Source organism: Manduca sexta, chromosome 24 (genome assembly GCF_014839805.1).
Source record: "Manduca sexta isolate Smith_Timp_Sample1 chromosome 24, JHU_Msex_v1.0, whole genome shotgun sequence".
Lineage (NCBI taxonomy): Eukaryota > Metazoa > Arthropoda > Insecta > Lepidoptera > Sphingidae > Manduca > Manduca sexta.
This window is the reverse complement of record NC_051138.1, coordinates 14,612,511-14,632,688: the sequence shown is the minus strand read 5'-3', so window position 1 is coordinate 14,632,688 and position 20,178 is coordinate 14,612,511. Positions and strand designations below refer to the sequence as shown.

Here is a 20,178-nt window from a genome sequence, read left to right as displayed (position 1 = left end):
GCCAAGTGGCGAGTTAGGTAGCCTAGACATTACTCAAACAGGGACACCGTTAGTGCTTTATTGATGTGGAACCCGGTGCCTTAATGGTTGGTAATGGGTAGTGTGACTGAGATATTCCGACGGCGATTATAAAATACAAGCATGAAATATGTTTATACCGTCTTAGTTTAGTTACAGATTAGATAGATGAGGCAATATTTAATATTCTATTAATCCTGGTACTCTAGTTCTAGTGTGATATTAAGATGTTTGTTTATAAATTGACAAACTGCTAAACGAATTTCGATGTATTTTGGCACACAATAATATCAAATCCTTATAATATAAAGACTATATCTACACATTAATAGTATTTTACCAGTACAAGCTACACCACACGATACATTAAAATGCCGGCATAATTTTAGCGATGTGACAGGCCAGCATAACTCGACCTCTACGGCACATGTCCAAGGCCTAACCACGCGCCGAAGCCTCTACGCAAATGACGTGTGAACGCTCGATACAACGCCTCGATAATTTAATATCCCAACGTCGTATCTCAAGTTACTGCGCTCGGACGCAGTACTCATGTTTAGGAGTGATTGAAGATTGACGATTGCTTTTAAGATTTTTGTGTGGTTTTAAGTGTAAATGGTAGTAATATTTTGTAGTGTTAATTTTATTTCTATATAAGTATAAACAAAAAATGTTTAACAATGTTTTATAGTGTTTATTTTATTGTACTTTGAAACAAACAATAAATGTTTGAAGCCACATTAAACTAACTGTTTATAGCAGTGTTGGATTGTAAACTTTGTTGTGACTATTATTTTTTATAAGTATTTGTGTGTTCTGTTCATTGTTTGCATAGTTAACTCTTACTCCGAAATAAACACTCAATAACTAATCTTTTTACTCAACTTTATTAATAACTTCGAACATATATATCTATTATTTACAACATAAAGAATGCAGCGATAAAACCGCCATTTATACTTTCTGTTATTTAATTATCTCTGTTGTGTATTTAATTTTCTGTATGTTGTACAATAAAAAGTTTAAATAAATCAATAAATAAAGAAGTGCACTACACGATTTGCGCTTATCTGTTTAAATAAAAAATAATTTACACACAAATTAAAAACAATAGGACATTTCAATTCATTTACTTAAACCAAAAATGTATCATAGATTCCATCTACCATATATTTCCTTCTCCATTGTCAAAGCTCTAGACACATATATTTACGTACAATATAGTTACCATTTAACGGTGTATTTACTGGTTATATTGTTGGAAATATTTATAAGTCAACCGCCATCCGCTCTCAATAAACATTCCATTCAAACGATATTTTCTTCGTATTGATAAATTTCCGCTTACAATAGGTGTTTGAATGTTTGGATTGTACTAACGGTTTTATGGATGTATTGTTAGATTTTTAAGTAATTAACGTTATTAATTAGTTATCTTTACATATTATAAAACAAAGTCTAGAAATATATAAAAATGTTTGAATGCAGAACTCAAAAACTACCGAATGGATTTCGATGAAATTTGGTATGGAGATAGTTTGTAACCCTGGGAAGGTCATGGGCTACTTTGAATCCCGGGAAATATACAGGGGGACTTTTATTCCTGAAAAACTCTTGCAGGCGGGCGAAGCTGCAAAGAAACGCTAGTTATAACTACACTAATAAACTATTTCTTTTTCTCAAGGATTTTTTAAGGAGACCAAAACTGATCAGATTAATTTATAAAAAATATTCATAAGGCCCTTTATAATTTAGACGTCTATAATTTTAATTTTCATTAAACTATATACAAGTAATATTATTACTTGCCTCATAATTTGCATATCTATAACAATTTATCTAAATTTTCTTAACACTTACCACGGTCCCTACAACAATCTTAGAAAAAATATTCTCTCTTCACACACGAAGCCTCGCGAGCCTAGCATTATCTCTATTATGCTTATTTGCATTTTTTATACATGTCCGTCTGTTTATTTTGCGTACATTTGCAACTGATATTTACACACCAAGTCACGACACTAAAGTTCCTCCTGTTTTTAAATAGTTTACCATGATTACTAGGTCTTCGGTATCTTATCGCGTGATTGCTCTAAAGTGGGCAAAAGAATCCCGCATAACAAATTAACCAGTGCCGCTATAGGCCAGGGCAAAACTGTAAACATTTCTATTAAACGTATTTTTACTATTTTTGTAGATATAGCCGATTTTATCTGGAATTAACTGCTCAATTGGCATCATAAAAAATCTTTAAAAGATAACGAAATTATTTATTTAGCTTTGAAGGATTAAGTTGTAAATACAATTCATTTACAAAACATACCTTTATACATCATATATAAACTATATGAATATTCGTTTTAGTTATGATTATTCCTATAACCCTAATAAAATTAAATAAAATTCCTCAAAACACACATATACCATATAACTATATTATTATATTTTAACATGTTTTGTAAATTATCGCTTGCTTTAACAATGAAGGAAAGCATCATAAGGAAACTTGCATACCTGAGACATTCTTTATAGGAATTTCGTGGGTGTGTGAAGTCTACCAATCCGCACTAGGCCAGCGTGGTGGACTAAGGCCTAATCCCTTTCAGTAATAGAGGAGGCCCGTTCAACAGTGGGATAGTATATAATACAGGGCTGATATTATTATTAATATATTATAAAACTATAATATCAACACTCCGAAATATTTTCAATCAAAAATACCAAACAGTGACGTAATAAATTAATGCTAACTAAAACAAAATCCTTAACCGACAATGCGTTATAAATACGTATAAGTACACAATCGAAAGTAAGTCTATACAGTAATATAACCGACGGCCTCTGTAAAGTGGGTGCTCATTACCCTGTGCATACTATACAATTAACGTTAAACGATCCAGGGTAAATAATTCAATACTTTACAAAAATTATCACATCACGCCTTTATCTCTAATAGGTTAGAGGTGCCATGCGCACTTTCGTCATGTGGGTTCCGTCCCATGATGTGATCAATTTTAGTCATAATTTAATGATAGATAATAATATAGACCGATGTCAATTTAATCTATATTACTTTACGCTAAATTAAAAAAAAACATGAATCTACATATCTCATAAACTCATTACCGTTTCTACCCTGGCAACCACATTTACTCATAAACTCAGAACCGTTCCTACCGTAGCATAACAAACGCTACAGCCGACACTGCAATCTAAGTCAAATGTCGACCCAAAGACTATTTTTAAAGCCAAGACTCATTACCATAATAGCCTAAAAATACTAGTTGTTCCAGTATACATTCATCGTAAGCACGCGTATAACACACAGTATTGTGCTCGCGTCCGATCGGACGATACCACTGCGTTCCACAGTTTACAGTTACTGCCGACCACCGTGCGATGCTTCCTGGCGCTTTAAAATATCCTAGAGCCCGCGGCGTTAGAATCGTAGAGACAGATCTAAAGGCTAATGAAATAATAACTTAATAATGTGAGATAATTATTATCTAAGACCTTATTAAACTCTAAGGGCGGTACTAATAAACGTATGTTGCTGTTGCCTGCTTCTCCCGCATGAAGGAGTTTTCCGGGATAAAAGTCCTGAGATATATTTTCCCGGGATATAAAGTAGCTTATAACATTCCCAGGGTTTTTAACTATCTCCATACCAAATTTCATAAAAATCTGCTCAGTAGATTATGAAAAAATCGATAACATACAGACAGACAGAAAGGGGCACTTTGTTTTATAATATGTATTCCTATACATAGTAATAAAATATTTTGTCTCGCTTACTCCGACAGTAAACGTTATTCACTATGGTAAGACAAAACACTGAATAACTATTACAGACGTTTACAATGTTTCTTAGTAAGGCGATTACTATATTCTTTATTTTGGTGTTCAAATTGAATAAAAAAAAGATCCTGGTTTTGTCAAACGCTTGTAGGTTATTGTTAACAATTAAATAGTACTAGAAATTTTGCGTATTCAAATTTAAATATATTAACATTATAAAATGATAATTATTGGCTTTAGCAAAAGAAAGACTCACAAGAACTTCCTAAAATATCGATAAAAACTTCTCACAATGGGCCTGTCTTTTCAAACATTAACAATTACTCAAAAAAAATCTAACAGTGACTACACACTGTCCAAAAAAGGCATAAGCCACTAAAACAACAACCACTTACAAAAAATCTTCAAAAACGATTCCCACACCGAAACCAAAGCCCATTCCACACACGGCATGCGCCATTGTAAAGCCGAGCGCACACCATCTAATGACACACCACTAACTGTACATTCGAACGCGATCTTTATCAAGTATTCGCGCATCCTCGTGGGTTACATTACCGCTACACTATGCCATCGGCCTAGCGTTCGGTTACGGAAAAACTTATTATAGTTATTGCATATGTGAAATTGTTGTAATGGGTTTGTTACCTCCCGGCGAGAGATACGGTACATTGCAGTGTTTGCAGATGCATGGTCCGATTTTAAACTAATTATTGGTAAAGCTGTGTTTATCAGCACTGCAGTACTATTCACGTGGTACGATAGGATCCGGCTGAATGAGAGATGCCTTTGCTGGTATTTGTTTTTTTTATTTTTTTATTGTAAGCAATCTTAAGAAACATAAATACTTATTTTTATATAGACATTTGTATTGTTGTTTTGTTCTGTGTTTTAATGCTAGCAATAAATACGTCTTTCTTTCTTTATGATAAACGGGTATAAACCTCTTTGTTGCATTTTAACGTCTTATTACTTTTACTCAATGACTGACGATTGATAATAACTCTTAATCAAAACAAAAAATTGCAACGGCCATTACAAATAGCCCAATGTTTTAATGGAAAAGTTTAGGTACTATTACAACTATTTACAGTCTATCATAACCTTGATGCATAACAAAAAGTCTTCATTAGTTATTTATAGAAAACTCTCAAGCCGTTAGAAACTAAAAAGACAAATATTATTAGCAATCAAGACATGTCATAGCGCTAAATCGAAAGTTTCTTTACTTATCTATTCATGCTTCCGTCATACAGATATGATAGGACAGATTTCAATCACTTTCTCTCAATAAATTAGACTTCATACATTAATCTAGCGTACTTGTTAGCCGGTTTAATTGCGATAAGTAAAAATAAACCTTAATGAACAATCATGATAGTTAAAATGATTTGGACAGTAAGATTGATTGTCAGTCAATTAGACATTGCTTTCATATACAAAGTTCTCGAAATGAATACATCGTTTTAATATTTCCGAATAACCAAAGGCGATCAAAGAATATTTTTGACATTTGTGCAATTTTTTTTCGTTCACTACAAATAAGTTGTTTGGTTAGAATTATCTCCTCCTTGCATCGATTCCCCAATGCTGGGGGTCGTGAGTCATCAGGGAAACAGTCCTTCGCGCACGATTTTTTGCCATCTGGTTAGAATTATACTACGCCTATTTTCGCATACCAAATTAAATTTTAAATTAATTATTTATTTTTTTAATCCACTGAATTGATTAACTTATGCTTTACACAAAGCCAACCCACCTTGTCATCTTAAATCGCTGCAACTATGCAAACACACATAAATCCCACAAAATGACCTAACACTATCTAACCCATTTATCTATAAACCATAAGCAGGATAAATTAAAAACGGCAACATGAATGAGCCACTAAATATGCCCGGGCGGCTCATTGTCCTCCGACACTGAGCCACGAACGCCGCTGTCAACGCTTCCGCGCTATTCATATTGTATGCACTATGCTTTACATTACTAACGGCATGTTTTATACTGTTTTGAATTTATCAGCCTGATGTGTGAACTCGGCTTTAGTTTACATCGAGAAATTGTAGTGGAATTTAAATAAATGGAAATAAAGTTGCAATTCGATTAAATAGTAATAGACGTAGCTTGTTGGATTAGTGGAAATGTCAGTGAACTAGGTATGTTGCTTTATACCTGTTGTGGCCAAATAGTGTTGGAATAGACACCATATCCCCGCCTAGTATAGGCAAACTACAATAGACACAAGCCCTAAACAGAAAACAAATGTATACCAATATTATAAAGAGATAAAAATTCTAACTTTGTTTGTAGGAGCTATTCTCTGGAACTACTGAACCGATTTAGAATATTCTTTCACTGATCAGAAGCTATATTACTCCTGAATGCTATAGGCTTGTTTATTATTTATCCCGAAAATAGTTTTTCACGCGGGCGGAGCAGCGGGCAAGAGGTAGACACAAATACAATTAATAACATTAAGTAATAATCATCAAATATAGAACCAACAGCCTATCGGAATCCACAGACATTACAATCAAAAGATAAGAACGGGACGTAAAGTTCAAATTATTATTACTTCGCGGTTTCCACCATATCGTTTACAATAGCAGACGTTCCAATAGGAAATAAAAACTCTCAAATTACCATTTGCTAAATAATGCGAATCGTATAAAAAATAATTTATTGTTATTAATTAATTCGACATTTTTGCATAAACCTTCTCAATAGAAGCCCGGTTACAGCAGTGGGATAATATTAGGTATTCATATTATACACATATCTATCGCCGAAGGGATAGGCAGAGGCGAAGCTGGTGTACTCACTTTTCGCCGTGCGTATTCCCATGATGTGATAGAAGCGATCCTATCGCCATATCTAGCACAAATTTCGCACTTCTGGCTGTTACTAAGTAAAAAAACCCAACATCAAAATTAGGAGTGTTGCTACTGTCCTTACCACCAGCGTTCACATCATTTATACAGAGTTATTTTGACATCGCGTTACTAAATGAAACCACATACTGATCTACTTGGAAATAACACTTTACAATAAGTTACTTGAGCCGTAGATGTAAAATAAAAAAGTGTAAATATCGAACAAAATTATTGAAAACTAATTTTAATTTTTCACGCCCTAATGCCTTATTACTACTCTTAGTGAATTCGTCGTAGTGGCAATATTACACTTTCAGTTATAAATACACTCACGCACATGCCATATTCGCATTACACTACAAGAAAAACAAAAAATCACAAAACTAAAACCAGGATTTTTGGTGAAAATATTAATGAATGATTTTTGGCACAATGTCAGTAAAGGTGAAGACGACTATGTGGTTTTATTTAGTACCGCAATGTCAAAATTACCCTATATACTACTTCATAAGCAACTATAAAACAGAAATAAAAACCGCCTATACAAAACCCGATTCACACGAGAATCGGTAGTAATGGACAGTAAATAAATTGTAAAAACACTATCAGATCTTAGATGGTCGGCGAAAGCTGAATGCAACTTTCTAGCCTCTAAGCTATGAATACAGATAGACCATCATTTGTTGCTTAATCGACCTATCAACTTACTGGGATAATGATCTTTGTCAAAGACCCGACTATCTCTTTATAATTACGAATAGAAATTGACCTGGACGTTATTAGTAGCTGTGTTGGGTTTGTTAGTGTTTGTATTAAGGTCTAGCTGACCCGACAGACGTTGTCCCGTCTTATAACGGCTGGACCGATTTCACTATTTTATTTTGTTGTTTGTTATTGTCAGGAGAAGGATCTTATGAAAGAAAAAATTAAGGAAGTTGATCGAAATGTTAGAAAATTTAAGAAAAGTTAATTTCATCGATTGACAGAATGCGCGCTGCAAATTCATAGTTAAGACGGTCTGTCGGGTCAGCTAGTTATAATATAACAAACAGCGATTAATCCCGCAAAATAATTTCATTTCGATTCAAAAATACATGACCACTTTAATTTTATCTCTTTATTTTCAATCTAGCTTCATTTCTCCTATAAATGGTTATTTCACTATGAAAAAGGTCAATCCATGCACCATGATTTTATAAAGTCATTAACTGGCCCTGGTCTTGCAATAGATTTTTTATCGTTAATAACTGAGGAAGTGAAGATATTACGTTCATTAGAAGGTAATCGATATGTTTAAGTACTTCGGGCCAGTTGGACGGCAACTATTTACATTAATAATACTGGAATATTCCATGTGGAGACAATTACCTTACTGTCATAGAATTAAGTTTTATTTATCTATTTATTTAGGACAGCCAGTAGTTATTACAATATTGCTTACACTAAATAAAAGAAAAACAATATTGTAAAATATAAGAGTAACACCTTCTTAAGGCAGTTACAATATGCACTATTTACGATAAAAAAAGGATAATTTGCAAAATGAACTACATACACTCTAATCGCAATTAAAACAAAAGACACATACAAGTACTATTAAGTATTTAAAGAGTTAGGTTTTAAAATTAATGTAAATGCTATTATATTGCTATATTCGCTACAACATTATCTCTAAATATTTGTTTATAAAGTACATAAATAAATAATAATAAAAAAAATTAATTTAGGGACCCATAGGCTTTATTCATACATACATCTATTTAACAATGGTGCAATCCCGATTGATCCGACTCTATATAGACAAAACCGACTCCACATTACTTTTGGTTTCTGATAGCATTATTTGCGGCAAAGTTGAAAGAAATCGTATCTACCCGCCACTCGCAGTATAATTGTTTTAAACGCCAAAAAACTCTCACGACTAGGGAAACGTTTTTTCTATGAATGGGTGATTAACGCGTTCCCACAAAACTGTGGTAACAAATGCACGAAATGACGTTAATCTTTAGAAATTGGTGAAATTTGACGTAAACTTACTGTCATTTTGATGTACGATGGAGATTCGCTCACTTTTCTCGTCGTTAACAAGAATTTTGGGAAATCCACACATCAAGATCGATATCGCTGGCTTGTTTGCGCTTATTGGGGTCGGAATGTACCCACAGATGGGGAAGGATCACGTGCTGATCCTATTCTGATATATTTTTAACCTTAATGTAGTATTCATACTTTTGTTCAAGCAATATACATTTTAAATAGTCAATGGTTGGTTTGTTTTAACTGGCAAATTATTTCATGTAACCATCGATATATATGTACTATGTACTCGATCTGGCGTTGCGTACACTCATTGTGTTCGACTCAACTGTACTGCAATCCGTTCACCTGACTTTAATATGATTTCAACATCGTGTTTTATCATCCAAAATGTATAAAATGAAAACTTATTTTCGATAAACAATGTCAGCCTTATAATATTTTAGAACTACATCCATCACGCACACCAAATCACAAATCAAACACATCTATCAAAGATTCCCACTTTCAAAATGCCCATTACAATAATGTCGTCAATAAAAACAAGTTAGACTTCATTAAATACATACTTTCGCGAGTACCCTACAAAAACCAATCTATGATAGATAGCTCTCGTTTGATTTACGGCCTCTGGGCGATCTCCCGAGCAAATATGGCCTCAATGAGCGCGGCTGTATGCAGGACCATCTGGGACGGCGGCGAGATAAATTACCCCACGTAAGCATCTTTTCAAATTGTGTTATAAATGTTGAAAATTAGAACTTGTTTCGGTAATTTTTCGAAATTGTGTCAATAGTTGTTTATTCGGAAAAAAAACTACATATATTTACAAATAACTTTATAATAATTGATGCAATGCAATGTAATAAATTATATTGAAGTGTTTGTTTGAACACTGTTACCCAAAGTAAGATAAAACTTGTGTTATGAGTACCAGGATGTATATGAATGATAAAGAGTTAAAAAATAAAAACACATTCATTACCCCGTAAAGTATAAAAAAATTTGAGTTACAAACATCTTAATACCAAAAGCGAATCCTTGCTTTTGCCATTTGACAATCGGCTTAATCGCCATGTTTAAAGCAAAGCATAATAAGTTCTACGCTAGTATTATAATCAAGTATCTAAATACCGTTTATTTAGTCGAGTAGATTAGTACAGTTATGTTTAGTTACTAAATTACTAGCTACTCGACTAAAATGTCCTTAGTCCGAAGTAGGCTTAAGTGACAAAGACGCCGTTGCTTTCCCTCACGTGATTTCTCCCGCAACTTATGCAGCAATTTTTGCATTAAGTTCTCACATTTAAACATCTCAACAATTTTTCTAATTAATATAAAAAATGCGATTTTTTTAAACATTCAGCAATTGGAAGCAAAGGCAGCTTCTAAATGAAAATTTGGCAAACAGACCATATTCTGAATTAACTTTTATCCGGTTTCAAAAAAGCCGGCATAATTATATCGACTGGCGAGGATTAATCATCTCTCGTCAATCAATACCCTACTCCACTTACCATCAGGTGCAGTGGTGATACTTTGTCATGCCCATATTCTGTTTCTTTTTTACGCTGTAATGTAAAAAAAAAAACAGAAAAAGTCTCTCATGCAAGAAGGCACGAACACCTAATCTATCATATAAGGACTCTAGCCTCCAAGGCCACGGTTGATAACTCGTGAGGTATTCACACGAAAGGCAATGACGCGAGCCACTGAGCTTTCATGTAACATCATGTGGTTGCAACGAAATGCGATACTCACGTATGTTTTAAAAGTATATTGGACATAAAAATCATCTTGGGTACGTGCAAGTGATCCATGATTCAATGATTCTACTCATGATATGATATAAGCAACTTTATCGCCCAAATGGGAGAAACCAATGCCTGGTATATGGTTATTTAAATCAAAAACTTGATTTAATTATAATAATACTTACTAGTTACGGAATATAGGCACTTATTATTTACGACCTAAGTCTCAAACTACAACAGCACGAGGTTTACGAAATAATAATTGAGCATTATTTTTATAACTTTGACACATTTAATAGTATCAACCCTGAATTATATACTGTCCCCCCACTGTTAGGTACGAATCTCCTCTGCTAGTGAGAGAGTTTTTACGGCTTAGTTCACCGCACCAGCCTAGTGCGGCCTTCACATAATTTCGAAATTCCTACAGAGAAGTCCTCAGGTATGCAGGTTTCCTCACGATGTTTTCTTTCACCGTTAAAGCAAGCTATAATTCACGAAGAATACCACATGACTTTTGAAAAGTTATTGATGAGCGCCCTTTGGTTATAAACCTGTTGATACGTCTGATATGCCTCGGGTTGAAAATAATTTACTAATTTCTATTAATTCTACTATACATAAAAAAAATCCGATTTTATCACTATTTTTTGTATTATTATTTTACTCCCGACGTTTCAAAGACTTTGCAGCCTTCATGATCACGGTGGTCTGCTACTTAACGTTACGCAATTGTTGTTCTTACCAACAACTAGTTCATTTACCAGCCTATTAAAAATAAATAAAATTGTAATATACAGCCAGCTACGAGTCAATAACTTGCCAATTATTTCTCTCGTTGAATTGATCGCTAATCGGTTGAGTAGCTGACAACTGATTGCTTATACGATTAGCTCCAACAGTATATAATAGAATTATATTAAAGTTATCTAACTCAATGAGGAGACGCGGTCTCCTAGTAAGCGGTGCGTCTATTTATAAACAATAGTAATGATATATGTTTAAACTTTAAATAGGTAAGCCATGCTAGATGCTACCAAACTACTGTTTTATTGTCAATGGTCTAAATATCTATGCCACTACTAAAAAATAGACTTGTCATTAGATAATCTTATACATCAATATTTTTTATTCTGTAAACTTTAAAAACTATAATATTAAAACAATAATCATAAAACTTTCGCAGACGTTTATGAACATATAATACTAAAGCTTTGCGGAACACTTTGTTTTTTTCATGGGAAAAATCGCGTTAAACTACCAATTCACAAAATATTTCGACACTTTAATTATAAAGTAATAAATTTGTCATGAAATATAATTATTTAGTGGTAGAAATAGAGAATGCCATATATTCCAGCTCAGATGAAGTCTTCCATAAAACAACTCTTTTCTAATTAGCTCGTTTACGCAATCAGGCAACCAAAGATGTACAAACGAACTAAATGTGTCAGTGAAGCACTAAGTCAGGGGCGTTGTCGCCGCCGTCTGTGTGTTTTTGCACGATAAATACCGCGGTATAGTTTCTAAAGTCGTCATTAACAAGGCATGTGATAAATCTAAGATGGTATAAATTTGTCAGAGGATGGTACCGTAAATTGGTCACCGTTAAACTTGAACTCTGTTTCAATGTACGATTAATGCGCATATATAATTAATGTTAAACTTAATGATTATAAATCCTTAAATGTTGCACTTTCCGAAATTTGTCGATTTGCAGATTTCAAATTAACCTTGTGCCGAATTGCACTCTCATTTGCAGTTTAATCGTAAAAAAATAACACAGAAACAGACATATTAGTTTTTTTACGCTATTAAATGCATAGAGCTTTTCAATTACAATCGACAAATCCTACCCTCAATTTTAAACATTATAGTAAACAAAACTGTAATGATTTCATTAGCAGATAAAGTTGTAATAAGTATTTATTGATAATTGTAATGATTTCATTAGCAGATAAAGTTGTAATTCAGTACAAATGTAAAATTAAATCTAAAATCTAGACTGAATACATATTTTTTTATATAAAGGAAACAAGTATAAATATTGCACATAAAATAACACAATTACAGAAATTAGCTATAAAGAAATACATGAGGTCGATTTAAAACACGTATAAGAACGACATAACTCAAAAGAAACTTTTCACCAATTAAGAGCACACTTGTTAACAAGTGTGCACGGTTGTCACATCCGACGCCCTTCGTACATCCCATTAAAATATAAACGGCCGAGTTTCCACAGCGGCCATTTGCGGAACAGCCTTAGGTTATTAAGTTTTCTCCACAATTAAACTTTACATTCCACGGGTTTTTAACTTGGAAAGCTCGTATTTTTTCCACTTGATTTCTCTTTCTGATTATTGTGAACTTTGGAGGGAAATCGTTTATAGTTATTTCCTTTATGTTGTAGATAACTGGGCTGTAGAAATAATTTGCTTTGATGTTAAGCGACAGGTATTATATAAACCATGTTAATATATAAAGCTGAAGAGTTGGTTTGTTTAATCGCGCTAATCTCAGGCATTTCTAAAGCGATTTTGTTTTTTTTTCACCAATAGAAAGCTACATTCGTCCTGAATACTATAGCCTACTTTTATCCCCACAAAATATTAATTCCGAAAAAACTTTTCCACACGGGCGGATCCGCACGCAAAAACTAGAAATTTATATAATATTACCTTACCAATATTAAAAATATGAAAGTTAACTAAGATGTTTGTACATTGACATTCCGGAATTAACGCACAATTGCAAAATGTATATTTTATACTGAATAACATAATATATGCTACTCTTGCGCAGAAATATACCAATGCATCCATACACTAACATACAAGACGCTCGGCTAACATCTCAAAGCCTTTTGTCCGCCGCCACTCCAGTACATCGATTATCATAACTTTCCTCTGACGTCACTTTAATACGTCACACATAAATCTATCACTTGTACCTCACGTATATTTTTTCAAATAATCGCTCGCCATTACGCTAATCTATTCAGTAAAACATATAGCAATCATATCGTCTGATAGAGTCATCCGTTTGACACTAAATTACTGAACGGACCATATATAGGTTGTTTAGAATTTTGCTTCGAGCACAATGGGTTTAGGTCAGTTTTACTTGATGTTGTAGATTGCGTCAGTATAAAAACTTTAATAACGATATTAAATGGGAATATCTTTTTTATTTGTGCATTAAGGTCTGAAGTATCTTAAAAAATGAGTTTTTTGTGACGTAGACCTAGTTGTTTTATATGGTTAATGATGTAAATTGTCGTTCGTAGTTCGCACGGCATGTAATTTGGTAGTCCTTGGGGCTGGTAGATCGAGGTAATTATGGTAAAACCATTCTTTATCATTGTTTTAGGTAAAACACGTAAGAATAAGCTGAAATAAGTCAATCTTTTTAATGTTTCAAAGGAATTTCGGAGTACCGGACAATTTTAAAATTAGATTCGATATTCAATTCTTCGACATTTTTCAAATTTTATTTTCTAGAAGTAAAATTTATTTATTTATTATTTTTTTATACATATATACCACCATAATAAAGTACTAAAGCGAAGTTGTACGAACAATTTAGGTATTAATTTTAATACACCTATACCTTCTGTGAATATAACACTGATTAGATACCAAACTTTCTTGATTTAAATCCCTTGACAAAGCCACACTTGTCTATCCTACAGTACATCTATAGCGAGTGGGTAAGAGTAATTGCATCGCATCTGACGCTAACTGGATAAGACGAGCCACAGATTGGGTTCAGTGGCGCGGTGCGCGCAGTCTCGCGGAATTCAATATCGCGTAGTTTTACTTGACAACTTGTGTATACTCGTTTTTTATTTAAATAAGTAAATTTTGAAACAATAATACATTTTATTTTCCGGTGACCCATTTTAAATTTTATCAGCATTCAAATATAACATTATGTAATGACATTAAACTTACAATCGACGATCATATGAAATATTTATACGTAAGAAATGAATCCAAAATGGGTAAATTAGCCATTCCATAGAAGCTTCTAGCAAAACAAGTCATAAAACCTTTTCGCTCTAAAGTATATAAGTTTTAGCCTATATATGCTATGTATTATATAGCTACCATATTACCCGAAGAAAAAAATGGGCTAATGGGATATGTCTGTCTTACGGACATCATAAATGTATAAAAAAGTTTGTATTATACCCGTATAAAAACCAACCCTTTGTCCTTAGGAACCGCGTATTAACACGTACGTACCGTCGAGTAGAAAAGGTGTTAGTTTATTTTCAAATATTTAATATTCTTTTTCTATAAACAGGTGATATATTCGTTGGTGATGTGTATTTTTTTTATTCAAGTATATCGAATGCGGGAATGTGTTTTTATCGAGTTGTAGAGGGAGGCGGTACCGCTAACATAGGTAGTGTCTATTCTTGGTTAGTCAGTGGTGGGTTCGCTATTTGTTACGTTTGTCCCCCACCAGGTGATGTGTATTATGTACAAAGTTAATAGTTAAAATAAAATACAATTACTTTTGTAGTTAAGTGTGCGCTCTATAATACTTTCTGATCGTAATGGAATAGAGACTGTCTAATAAAAGTGTAAAGAACAATTGATTGCAAGATATACAAACATGTTCAGAGATTTCACTGTGTCATTCAAATGTTGAGCTTCATTCAGCTAGCATATGAAATTAAGTTCTAGATAAGTTGACACCTATGTATATGGAACAGAAATTATAACTATTACAGGACTTTACTGTAAGTCCTTACAGGTTCGTTTATTAACTTATTAAAATGTCCCAAACCACAAAAAACAATGATCATTCCAACTATCGTCCAAACCTGTACATTCCTAGTCGTAGCTCGGGGCAAAATGAACCATCCCGTATGAAAAAAATACCTGAGCAGGTACAAAACGTCCACACCCGAAACGAATGTGAAGAAAAAATTTAATATAACCAACGCGTATTTTATAAATGCGCGCGAAATTGTAAACCGATGATGCTGTAGCTTTTCGGATTGATTTTTTACGAAACAACTCTGGCACAATAGCCATTGTGAGTGAATTTTGAATTTTTTTGCATGAATAATTCGATTCAATTGAACCGTGGTTTTTGCGAGCGCATTTGTTTTAAATTAATTTAACGCCGGATTTCCTAGGTACACTACATCTAGACTGGTAAAGGTATTTCAATTAAATGCTGTTTTGTTCGCGTTACACGAATCGGTCGATCACACTTGAATTTGTTGATTTTTTATATGTCTTGGGAAACGAATTGCATGTTTTTATTCTTATAGGATATATGCAAATAGAACGCGATTCTTAGAAAAATAGGTAGAAAAACCTCTGATTAAAGCTCTTTTTAACTGTGTTCTATATCGTTTTGAAACCAAAAACCTATTTCCTTTATACGTGATAAAAGTTTCTACAGCGAATCCTTTCAAGTGATAAAAGTTGCGCGCCTAACAAAACATTACAACAGTAGAATAAAATAAAATGGCGTCTTTCACTACATCATCTATATACTAAAATAATCTCTAAGAACCAGCTTTACCGTATCTACAAATATTAAAGACGTATGGGTTTAGTCCATAAGCTCATGGCATAATAACTTGAACAGCCACCGCGCGTCCACAATCCCAGCCCTACTATTGTGCCGTAGGAAGTACATCATTACTAAAAGCGGTCTTACTTTGACAATCCGACTCTTACAACGTCAAAACACCATCCGTCACACGTCCAAAACAAAAATGCTTTAAGAACTTGACGATTTTATAATAACACCGAAAGAGTAGCATCTGTACTGTAACTACTAAACAAAAAAACACACTTTATTCCTCTATCGCTTGGCCCCTACGCCCATCGCCGTACTTTTATTACTATATATTAAACCTGCCACGTCCAAAACACGACTCTACATCTATACGTTAAAGTAGAAATTTGAATAAATCCGAAACTAGAAGACAGAGTAGTAATCTTTGAGCTTCATCAATTATCTTCAGTCAGAGTTAATTACTTTTATAAAGGTATTGGGTATTTTTTTAATAGTATAGCATAGTCGTCGATGGGGCAACATTTAGGTTTGATTGTTTCTCGGAAATTTTAACATCGACAAGCTTTATATCGATTTTTTATTGAGGTTATCGAAATAGGTTTTAATGAAACCGAGGTCCAGCCGAGTACAACCGGGTGAAAGCAGCTAGCCAATTAATACGAAACATCTCGTTAAGTTGATCAGCATAAAGATATGTAATTGATACAATTATCGACCCGTCCGAATGTCAGACGAAAATGCCTTACAAATGTAATCATATCTTTCGGACTTTATGAATGTCCGTCTCAAAATATGGACAGTCTTTTTAATATCCTCTCAAATAATTTCCTTAGTTCATATTTAATGTACCTTTGTATTTTTATCCAAATAATAATTTAAATTAAATTAAAGAATTCCAATACAAAACAGATAACACATTACATAGAATATTAATGAATGTAGAATGTTATTAATAGTTTTGACATTTATGCTTATATTCTGATATTTCAGACATTCGGTCCGATATTTCATAGTACTCGGAATCAGAAACAAAATTAATCAAAAGTCACTTAGAGAGGCCAGAACTATAACTTTAATCAGTAAGACAATTATTCTGAGAACAAATGTGATATTCGAGTCAACACTTGTGCAATTTACCGCAAAATACAAATTATAAATTAAAGATTAGAGATAAAGCACTCTACTGAAGTAAATATAAAGTACCTTTTTATTAAATATTTCCACACAATAAATACCTACTAAGGGGTAAGCAGAAGTGTATAATTTCGCTCATACATTGCTTTAAAACATGTGGAGACTATCTTGTATCGACGCTACCTATAAAATTACTTGACATTAAAACACAAATTGTTACTATTTCAATCACGATCGATTGATAAAGAACTATCTATAAACCTACATATTTGAAGTCTATACATATTATAAAACAAAGTCCCCAAAAGCTGTCTGTGTGTATGTGATCGATTTTCTCAAAATCTACTGAACGGATTTTTGTAGAGTTTCTATTAAAAGATAGTGCCATTCTTGACGAAGGCTTAGGTTAATAGTACATTACGATTTTATTTAAATTGATTGAAATATAAAAATTTCTGTTGAAGGTCGCGTGGTTGTCAAAAATCTCATGGATCGGGATTTACGCAGCAAAATCTTTGTGACAGATTGACTTATACGCGGGCGAAGTCGCAGGCACAACTAGCAACGGATATTTTCCCTCTAAGATCTACAAATATCAACTAAAATTCACTCTAAACAAACCATCGACAGCATTACCCCATAAATACCTTTAAAGCGCTTTAAAGCCTACTAAATCCAGTAAAACAAACATTCGCCAAACGTCCAGATATTAAAATCAACTGCAATATCTCCATTGCCCCCACAACGTGTTTAGAGTCCAGTTTTACAATGGATAATGCGCGGCCCTTTTGAATCGCCCGTAATTAACTCTAATAAAAATCTATAAACATTGTAATGGAAGTTAATACCTCTGTCGGAGTTAATAATGTCTAATCTTGAGTGTATTTTAGTTTACTCGACGTTTAATGACAATTTTATTGTAAATGAATTTTTATGTTGTTCGCCCCGTCTCAAATGTACATAATAGGGGACGAAATTATTACTTTATATATTAAGATTATTTTGACGCTACCCTGACCTCTAAAAATATGTTAATTACAAGTTACGTTTGGAGTTATATTTACTATTTTGGGTTTGAGAAAACTAAAATCAATTTTTAAAATAATATAGAAAATGTATCCTTAACACCCCTAAAGCTATATACTATCTTCACTAAACATACTTTATTTAAAGCTCGGTGATCGCATGCTCTTGCGCAGTTAGCGTCGCGTTCCCGACGCCCATCAAACAGGTTGGCTCTCGGTAATATGTTAGTAATTGGCCCCAATACTCGTATCAATTTGTGGAGAAAATAGTGCGCGAGTTTGATGGTAGGGATCAAATGTGGGGTAGTATTTTAAGATTTTATAGTAACAGCATTAATACGAAAAGTTATTTCGATTAAATCGTGTTGTCATGAAAATTATGTTCTTGTAATAATAATAATAATAATATCAGCCCTGTATTATACACTTGCCCACTGCTGAGCACGGGCCTCCTCTACTACTGAGAGGGATTAGGCCTTAGTCCACCACGCTGGCCTACTGCGGATTGGTAGACTTCACATACCTTCGAAATTCCTATAGAGAACTTCTCAGATGTGCAGGTTTCCTCACGATGTTTTCCTTCACCGTTAAAGCGAATGATAAATTCACAAAGAATACACACATGATTTTTTAGAAAAGTCAGAGGTGTGTGCCCTTGGGATTTGAACCTGCGGACATTCGTCTTGGCAGTCCATTCCACACCAACTAGGCTATCGCCGCTCTTGTGACTGTGCAAAAATATAAAAAAACATTTGAAAAGAATAGAAACAGTTAAATAACAGTATAAAATCTTCTACTTCCCTTTTTTAAATAATTCAAATTTAGAACAAAGAATAATAAACCGAAATGTTTTTATAAAACTACAAGTCTCAAGTGTATTTTGGACTTTATTTCCAAAAATACGTGTGAACACAAAGCATCTATTCGTAACAATATCTACTACACACCAACAATTGCTTTTTTTTATAAAGGCACATAATTCCACGTCTACACAAAGGAAATCGACAATGACTATGGTTAGAAAAAAATGTGACTCCCGCCAGTACTGGCGCCAGTGTCTCTCCATTACCTATGGGGCAGTGGCTCTCAAACTTTTAGGCATATATTAGTTTTATTTTTTACTAGATTTTTCGCCCATATTTAGCCCTGTATAAGTTCATTGTTAGCATAAAAATAAAAGTACTCAAGGATACCTCATATTAATGAGCAATAGTATCATAGCGTTGAATCGAATAAGTCTAAAAAAAAAATGAAAATGAGTATTTTGTTTAGTTTTCTTTTACATTTTTTAATGATGGCTGCTTGAGAATTAATATTTTTAAATATCTAGGAAGTGCTGTTTTCCGTGTCATCATATTGATATGATTCGTGTCATTAATGGAATGAGGAGAACAGATAATGTTCTTTTTATAAGCCTAAATGTCCGTCACCTTTCCTATTTACAGCACCGCGTTCTACTTTATGTTTACGGCCAGCATCGAAAATTGATTTAAAAGACCAGTTCAGATCATTATATTCCCATCTATAATTTATGGTTCGCGGTGCCATAAATAAAAAGGCCGTGTGATCATTAAACACGCTTTTATAGAACAAGGAAACAAATCTAATGGAAGCAACGTTTAATATTTCCTTTATTCTTCTACTGAAAAGTTAATTGAATTCTAAAAACACATAAAATATTATATTCAAATGTATAGAGACATTAAACATTACCGAAGCCATCAGAAGTGCATTAAATGTAATCATATTTAAGAGAAGCCATTAAACCGTATCGGGATTTTTACTTTTGACACTTTTTAAGTAACCATCTATAAAATGTGTCGATTAAAATATATTAATTAATTCAGCTAATAAATAACGAGCTGTATTACAAGGCAATAAAACTCAAAATGTTAAAGCCATACAAATGTTACTCTTTTATAGAAAAATCAGTTTTTCACTTATCTGTCACCTGCGGAATAATGAGCGCGGAATAATTTAAAGGGT

At 33.3% G+C, this 20,178-nt stretch overlaps 1 protein-coding gene across 1 annotated transcript in view; it reads right to left on the bottom strand.

Annotated features, from left to right (window-relative positions):
• LOC115446385 (protein dachsous) overlaps nt 1–20,178 on the bottom strand; it is a 308,434-nt gene that overhangs the window by 236,550 nt on the left and 51,706 nt on the right.